The sequence below is a fragment of the Panthera tigris genome, chromosome D1 (genome assembly GCF_018350195.1).
Source record: "Panthera tigris isolate Pti1 chromosome D1, P.tigris_Pti1_mat1.1, whole genome shotgun sequence".
Classification (NCBI taxonomy): Eukaryota; Metazoa; Chordata; class Mammalia; order Carnivora; family Felidae; genus Panthera; species Panthera tigris.
In genome coordinates, this window is record NC_056669.1 from 21,516,056 (window position 1) to 21,525,454 (window position 9,399).

General features: G+C 40.8%; 1 long non-coding RNA gene and 1 pseudogene across 1 annotated transcript; one reads left to right on the top strand and one right to left on the bottom strand.

The window, feature by feature from the left end:
- Window positions 1-1,601: 1,601 nt before the first annotated feature.
- On the bottom strand, window positions 1,602-5,375 carry LOC122231330. The gene is made up of 2 exons (XR_006208519.1): window positions 5,064-5,375; window positions 1,602-1,902 (listed from the first exon to the last, which is right to left on the bottom strand). It is a non-coding gene; the product is annotated as an uncharacterized LOC122231330 (long non-coding RNA).
- LOC102968125 lies at window positions 4,326-4,976 on the top strand (annotated as a pseudogene).
- Window positions 5,376-9,399: the final 4,024 nt, after the last annotated feature.

The window sequence follows — 9,399 nt, forward strand, 5'->3', positions numbered from 1 at the left end:
GAGAGAGAGGGAATCCCAAGCAGGCTCCAGGTTATCAGCACAGAGCCCAAAGTGGAGCTCATTCCCATGAACATGAGATCATGACCTGAGCCGAAACTAAGAGTCAGATGCTTACCTGACTGAACCACCCAAATGCCCCAGGAAGGAGCTTTTAGACCAAGAAACGGCTGGAATATTTAGCTGACCTAGGGCAAACAGCAAAGTGCTAGCTCCTGTCATGTTCTGTACGATTATGGCCCAGCAGTTTCCAACCATGAAAGCAGATTCGTGAGAGAGGTACAGATGAAAAACTCAGGAAAGTAGATAAAGAGATAAAGAAATGGCTTCTAGAGACTTCTGGCTTCTCCATTGGAGCTGACATAGGCTACTTCACTAGGCAAACTGAGAGGGCAACTGCCACATAATATCCTGTTTCCCAGTGATTTTCTCTCCCTCTCTTTTTTTTTTATATACAATCACCCTCAAATAGCAAGTGATCCTTAGCTGTCCTCATGTATTTAAGAAACAGTAACAAGTGGACTGAACAATCATCAGACCAGACTTGTCAACTAGTGGACTTCACTTTAGAGAAAGGGCAAACTGTGTGGGCCACTTTATTTGGGGCCAGCCATTCAACAGGATTCATAGTTCATTATTCTTAGGTTCATTTCATGAGCCAAGAGCCCAACAGTCCCCTAATCTCAGGGGGTCAAGTTGGACGTCCATAATAAAGCTGGCTGGAAACATTCTTAGACTCCAGCAATAGAAACAGTCTGTAGATCCCACCATTGAGTACATAGTCCTAAACGTCATCCTCCTTTTTTCAGTACAGAGCCATGCCCACCCTATTCTGAAGGTCTTGTTGACCCCACTCCAGATTTCTCTGGTTCAAACTCTCTAAAGTCAACCCCTTTTCTTCTGACGGGTTGATTAGGGGAAGAAGAATTGCAAAATTTCAATATCTAAACAGAATGGTGGGGGCGCCTGGGTGGCTCAGTTGGTTAAGCGTCCGACTTCGGCTCAGGTCATGATCTCACGGTTCCTGAGTTCAAGCCCCGCGTCAGGCTCTGTGCTGACAGCTCAGAGCCTGGAACCAGCTTCGGATTCTGTGTCTCCCTCTCTCTCTGCCCTCCCCCACTCGTGCGCTGTCTCTCAAAAATAAATAAATGCTAAAAATTTTTTTAACAGAATGGTGAACAGAATCAGTTAAGATTTAAATAAAATTTTCCACATTACCATAAATTGAAACCTACTTAATATCTCTGAGCCTCAGTTACCTTAATTGTTAATAATATTCCCTACTTCAGCCTTGAGGGATTGAGAAACTCATGAAATGGGTTCTTTTCTGTACTTATTATGGGTAAACTCGAAAATTAGTGTCATGGCACATGACATATTTTTCTTAAATAATCAGGGAAACATGAAAAATAAATAACAATAATCTTATAGCCTAGCTCTGTGTTTCAAGATTGCAATGTATTATGCAAATTATATTTGTAAAGGCATATGAGGCAGGTATTGTTTGCATTGTACAAATTAATACACAGAAGTTTACAAAGATGAACATACTTTGACCAAACCCGCATGGCTAGTAGCAGGTAGAAAAGTGATGCACACACATATTTAAACTGATTCAAAAAATCACGTTCTCTTTAACAAATTATAACAATGACTAGAAATTTGTGGTCACAAATCTAGATGAGGTCCAGGTTAAAATGAAAATTGACTGTCAGAGAAATACAAATCTTGCAGCAGCAGCATGCAGTGAGAACCATATAGGCTCTGTAATCAGACTGACTTTCATCCAAACTCTGATGTTTTCATTTACTGCAAAAACAAGGAGATGCTCCACTGGGTTCTTCTGAGAGTGAAAGACTTGCTAGTGCGAATCACCACAGGGATAAATGGATCCTGAAAAACAGCCTGTAAGAAGAGGGATATACATGGGGAGAAGGAGAGGATCTGGCTTTTCTTTCTCAGTCTAACCTTTGAGAGGTAGACAAGCCCAAATGTGATCTTGGACAGTGAGGGTAAAGGATGGCGTTTTAAATGGAGGTTTTATTAATATTTAGGTATGGCAAAGCCAACAGGTCAGGGAATGACTGACTTTGAAAAGATAACTTGTGAGAAAATATTTGTAAAAGATAAATCTGATAAAGGACTGTTATCCAAACACAAACTCTTAAAGCTACACAGTAAGAAAAAGAACTACCTTATTTAAAAATGGGCCGAAGACCTGAACAGACACCTCACCAAAGAAGATATAGGGATGGCAAATAAGCATATGAAAAGATGCCCCACATCATATGTCATCAGGGAAACACAAATCAAAACAATGAGATACTACTACATACCTATTAGAGTGACGTAAATCAAGAACACTGACAATAGCACATGGTGGGGTAGATGTAGAGCAAAGGGAACTCTTATTCATTGCTAGTGGGAACGGAAAATGGTGTAGACACTTTGGAAGAAGTTTAGCCGTTTCTCACAAAACTAAACATACGTTTACCATACAATCCAGCGATTGTGCTCCTTGGTGCTTAACCAAAGGAGCTGAAAAACCTACAGATGGATGTTCATTGCAGCTGTATTCATAATTGCCAAAACTTAGAGGCAACCAAGATGTCCTTCAGTTTGTGAATGGATGAATAAGCTGTGGTTCATCCAGACAGTGGAATATGATTCCGTGCTAAAAAGTAATGAGCTATCAAATCATGAAAAGACATGGAAGATGGGGCACCTGGGTGGCTCAGTCAGTTAAGCATCCGACTTCCGCTCAGGTCATGATCTCACAGCTCATGAGTTCGAGCCCCACGTCAGGCTCCGTGCAGACACTCCAAGCCTGGAGCCTGCTTCAGATTCTGTGTCTCCCTTTCTCTGCCCTCCCCTGCTTGTACTCTGTCTCTCTCTCTCTCTCTCTCTCTCTCTCTCTCACAAATAAATGAACACTTAAAAATATTTTTTTAAAGATAAATAACTTTAAAAAAAGACATGGAAGAAACTTAAATACATATTACTAAGTAAAGGAAGCCAACTCTATGACAACCTCGAAAAGGCAAAACTATGCAGACAGTAGAGAAGTTAATGGTTGTCAGAGCCTCTGGGGGAGAGAGGGATTGACAAGTGAAACACAGGGCTTTTAGGGCAGAGAAACTACTCTGTGTGACACTGTAATGGTTATACATATAACAGATACATGTCATCATACGTTTGTCCAAACCCATCAAATGGCAACACCAAGACAGGTGTAATGTAATTACACTAATGTAACCTATGGACTTCGGGTCATGATGATGTATAACTGTATGTTCGTCAATTATATCAAATGTACAACTCTAATGGAGAATGTTGATAATGGAAGAGGCTGTGCATGTGGGAAGGCAAGAGACATGTGGGAAATCTCTGTACTTCTGCTCAATTTGCTGTGAGCCTAAAACTGCTCTAAAGAAAATATAAAACTCATACAAGATATGCACTAAACATATTAATGAAAAACTAAAGGATGTGAAGAGTGTAATACGTAACAATACAAAGAGCCTCTCCCCCACTCATGCTCTCTCTCTCTCTCTCAAAAAGAAAATATTTAATAATAATAGTGCCAAACTTTCTCACACTTTTTTTTAAATTTTTTTATAATGTTTATTGTTGAAAGAGACAGAGTGTGAGTGGGGAAGAGTCAGAGAGAGAGAGGGAGACACAGAATCCGAAGTAGGCTCCAGGCTCTGAGCTGTCAGCACAGAGCCCCATGTGGGGGCTCGAACCCACAAGCTGTGAGATCATGACCTGAGCTGAAGTCAGATGCTTAACCAACAGAGCCACCTAGGCGCACCTCTCACACTCTAAAAAACTGAAGAGGAGGGAACACTCCCAAACTCGCTTACGAGGCCAGGATTACCCTGATACAAAATCTGATGAGGACACCACTAAAAAGGACAACTACAAGCCAATATCCCTTATGTAAATAAATGCAAGATTACCAACTTCAGCAAACTGAATTCAACAGCACATTTAGGGAATTATATGCCATGATTACGTAGGTTTTATCACTGGGGTAGAAGGATGGTTTCACAGACACAAATCAATAAATGTGACACAGCACATCAATAGAACGAAAGATTAAAATTGTATGATCATCTCAATTAGATGGAGAAAAGCAGGCAACAAAATACTACATCCTTTCATGATAAAAACAAAACTGTCAAACATAGTTCTAAACATGTTTATGTGTTTTAACAAATGAGGCACATGGTTTTTCTTTTTCTGATTCTTGAAGAAGCAACTCATCCTGGCATTTTAAGCTATCAAAGATTTGGCTCTTCCTTCGCTGCGTCCTCCGCCCGGCCATGGTGCAGGCCTCGTACGTGGACAAGTCGGCAGACGACCCGAGGCTGCCCCACCGCAGCGAGCCCTGCAGCCTGGTCCGCCTGGAGCACCTGCGCCTGCTAGGGGTTATTTACTGGAAGCTTGATGCTGACAAATACGAGAATGATCGGGAGTTAGAAAAGATCCGAAAACAGGGAAACCATTCCTGGGTGGACACAACAACCATATGCAAGGATAAACTACCAAATTATGAAGAAAAGGTCAAGATGTTCTAGGAGAAGCACCTGCACCTGGACGACGAGATCCGCTACATCTTGGCACCGGCTACTTTGATGTCACAGACAGAGAGGACAAGTGGACCCGCATCTTCATGGAAAAAGGAGACATGATCACCCTTCCCGCGGGGATCTATCACGGTTCACTCTGGATGAAAACAACTACATGAAAGCCTTGCGGCTGTTTGTGAGAGAACGGGTGTGGACGGCCGTACAATGGGCCGGCCGACCATTTCTAGGCTCCGGGGCAGTACATGGAATTTTTGGCACAGACAGGGTAGCGGCGCCCTGGGGCCTCGCTCACCCTTCGCCCTTGGGAATGTCCTGAACGTGATCCCGGCAGAGAACTTGTCGTAGACGGGGGGCCACGAGAGCTTTCCTCTGCCAGGTTATTTGATCCAAAGGTGTTCTGATGAAAAGAGCTTTTAAAACAAGTGATTTTTATGTTAGCAGCTCTGGGAATGTGGACAGATCACATTTTACCTAATTCGAGATCCGTGGCCAGCAGCCATGCGTCAGCGCGCACGTTCGATTTTAACGCAAACGAGAGCATCTGCCAAACGTGCCTGCGGAGCTGCTCAGCCCAGACCTGGTGCTTGGACGGTGAGCAGCTGTCGGCGGATGCCACGCCTGCCTTGTAAGCAGGTGTCACAGTGGATGACACACTGGCCAGCTAGAGGACGTTTTTCTCCCAGAACTGGGTGGAGACCGGTCGGGGGTCAAGCTCTCACATTAGTGGGGGACACTCGGGATTCCTTGTGTACTTTCTTGTTGGAAACAAAGTAGTTGCCTTAACTGTGTACTCTGGGCTTGGAGTCCTTATTCAGGAACATATTGGTCAGTAAAACCACCGTTCAGATACAAAAAGAAAAAAAAAAAAGCTATCAAGGGTTCTAACCTCATCACAGCATCAACCAGAGACAAAGGTGATGCAATAATGGAGTGAGGACAGGATCAGGGGACAAAGTGTTATTACTCTAGATGCAGGGCTTTGACCCATAGTGTCTCATCCAGGGCCAGAGATGCCTCTGCCCTCACTCTCCGCAGCCATACCTTTTCCCATCCCTCTTTGCGATTGGCTCCCTTCTTTTAACCCTTGGAATGTTCTCTGCCCCATCCTATTCTAAGCTGTTTCCATTGAACAAATAATAATTCTTAAAAACCCTTTATACTACTTTAAAAGGAGCACTACATATATTTATAGATATAAAGATGTATGTGTTTGAATATGTGAGGATTCATAAGGAATTAGTGACAATTGTTACTTCCAACATGGAGAATTCAGGGACAGAACGGAAGGGAGGAAGACATATTTTCACTGCATAACCTCCACTTACATTGTTCAATTTTTTACCATGTGCAAGTATTATTTAGTCATAATATATTTTAATAATACTTAATTACTGCTTTTTAATTTTTTTTACTTTTATTTATTATTGAGAGACAGAGAGAGACAGAGCATGAGCATGGGAGTTACACAGAGAGAGAAAGACACAGAATCGGAAGCAGGCTCCAGGCTCTGAGCTGTCAGCACAGAGCCCGACATGGGGCTCGAACTCACGAACTGTGAGATCATGACCTGAGCCGAAATCAGACGCTTAACCGACTGAGCCACCCAGGCGCCCCAGGAACTAAGATTTATTAAGTGCCTGGCCTTCGATTCTCTCAAAATCCCCACAAAGTCAAGGTCATTGTCGCACTTTTAAATTAAAATAGAGAAACTAATATTTAGAGACACTAAGTAATTTGCTCATTGTCACACAACTAGTAAGCACTGAGCAAAAATACAAAACCAGCCCCACTACATACCTCACAAATTGCTATTTCCTCCATTAACCACGGAATGTGGCCTCTTCACCTCAGCTGCCTGACACACATCCCTCAGGTCTCCTGAACTCAATTTTCTTTCCCTATTCCATACTGACTAAAGCACAATCGTTCCAACACTCTCGATTTCATAACTTCATCCCCTCCGATCTGGGACATACTAAACAAAACTAAACTCACAAACAAACGAAGCAAACAGAACTACTCACCCTTGGGGCGCCTGGGTGGCTCAGTCGGTTAAGCATCCGACTTTGGCTCAGGTCATGAGCTCAAGGCTGGTGGGTTCCAGCCCAACATCGGATTCTGTGCTGATAGCTCAGAGCCTGGAACCTGCTTCGGATTCTGTATCTCCCTCTCTCTCTCTGTCCCTTCCTCACTCACGCTCTGTCTCTCCATCTCTTAAGAAATAAATAAACATTAGGAAAAGAAAGAAAGACAAGAACTACTTATCCAAACTTACCTTTTTCCCAAAAGAACCCTCCTGAATGAAGGTCATAAGACAAAGTGTCTTCCCAACATTTAACATGTTAGTACTTTTCCAATGAACCTTCCTTTATTACTAATAAGTCATTGAGATCAAAGGTTCTTATGTATTCTATACCTCTTTTTACTCAATGTTGTGGATTTATACCCCAGTCTTGAGGTGAATTATCACTTTCTCTCATAAACCTATATGAAAAAATTCATGCAATCTGTAATGCCTTAAAAATTCGATGAAAATTGCCTCTTCTGATAAGCTGCTTATGCTGTCTTGATAACTAACTAGATGCCCCAAATTATCTATTCTTCCTTTAGAACTTACAGACCCTTAGTTGATTATCCTAAGCCACAGATTTCTCCATCATAGTTAAAACACCCAAGCTAATCCTTTTTTTTTTTTAACATTTATTTATTGTTGACAGAGTGTGAGCAGGGGAGAGGCAGAGAGAAAGGGAGACAAAGAACCTGAAGCAGGCTCCAGGCTCTGAGCTGTTGGCACAGAGCCTGACATGGGGCTCCAACCCTACGAACTTTGAGATCATTACCTGAGCCAAAGTTGGACACTCAACCGACCGAGCCACCCAGCACCCCTCCTTTTTGTAAAAAGTTCCAAATTCTGACTCTTAGTCTTGTATAAAACTTTCCACCAGCGTTTTTATAACCCTTATAACTACAGAAGTCCCAGTCACTAGGCTGGGCCCCTAGGTTTCCACTAATAATCTCAGGAATCACCATGCTTTACATGCTTTCTGGGACCTACATACTTACCACCCACACACCACAGTCTTAACATGCTTCTCTTGTCATTTGGCCAATAACAACTTCAGTAAGTTTTTCACCTCCTAAGCTTTAATATTAAAGATAAGAAAGTATCAGAGAAAATCTTCAGAGACAACCACAAAACAAGGAATAATATGGCAATAAATACATACCTATCAATAATTACTTTGAATGTAAGTGGACTAAATGCTCCAATCAAAAAACATAGGGTAACAGAATGGATAAAAAAAAAAAAAAGACTCACTATATACTGTCTACAAAAGACCCATTTTAAACCTAAAGACACCTGCAGATTGAAAGTCAGAGGATGGAGAAACATTTGTCATGCAAATGAATGTCAAAAGAAAGCTAGAGTAGCAACAAGTACATTGGACAAAATAGACTTTAAAATAAAGACTGTAGCAAGAGACAAAGAAAAACACTATATAATAATAATAAAAGGAGCAACCCAACAAAACATATACAATTGTAAATATTTGTGCACCCAACACAGGAGTACCTAAATACATAAGATGGTTAATAACAATCATAAAGGGACTAACTGATAATAATACAATAATAGTAGGGGACACTTACATCAAAGTTCAGATTAACTAAACAGAACACCAACAAGGAAGCAATGCCTTTGCATGACATACTGGACCAGATAGGTTTAACACATATATTCAAAACATTCCATCCTAAAACAGCAGAATACACATTCTGTTCAAGTGTACATGGGACATTCTCCAGAATAGATCACATATTAGCCCACAAAACAAACTTGAACAAATCAAGAAGATTTGAAATCATATCATTCACCTTTTGGGACCACAACACTATGAAACTAGAAGTTCACCACAAGAAAAAACCTAGAAAGACCACAAATACATGTAAGTTAAATAACATGCTGCTAAACAATGAATGGTTCAAACAGGAAAGCTAAGAAGAAATTAAAAAGTACATAGAAACAAGTGAAAATGAGAACACCATGGTTAAAAATTCTGGGAAGCAAGTAAAAGCTCAAATAAACAACATAACCTTGCATCTAAAGCAGCTAGAAAAAGAAAAAAACCCTGAAACCATCAGAAAGAAGGAAATAATAAAGAATAGAGCAGAAATAAATGACAGAGACACTAAGAAATATAATAGAACAGATCAATGAAGCCAGGAGCTGATTCTTTGAAAAGAACCAAAAAATTGATAAACCTCTAGCCAGCCTTATCAAGAAAAAAAGAGAAAGGATTCATATAAATAAAACCACAAAGGAGAGAGGAGAAATAACAAACACCACAGAAATACAAACAATCATAAGAGAATGTTATGAACAACTGCATGCAAACAAATTGGGCAACCTAGAAAACATGGATAAATTCCTAGAAACATATCTACCAAAGCTCAAACAAGAGGAAATAGAAAACTTGAACTGACCCATAACCAGCAAAGAAATTGAATCAGTAATCAAAAAACTCCCAACAAACAAGTCCAGGACCAGTTGGCTTCACAGGAGAATTCTACCAAACATGTAAAGAAGAATTAATACCTATTCTTCTTAAACTGTTCCAAAAAATAGGAAAGTAAGGGAAATTTCCAAATTCCTGATTCTATGAGGCCAACATTACCCTGACACCAACACCAGATAAAGACACCACTAAAAAAGAGAACTACAGGCCAATGTCCCTGATAAACATAGATGCAAAAACTCTCAATAAAATAGTAGCAAACCAAATTCAATGATCCATTTTTTTTTAAT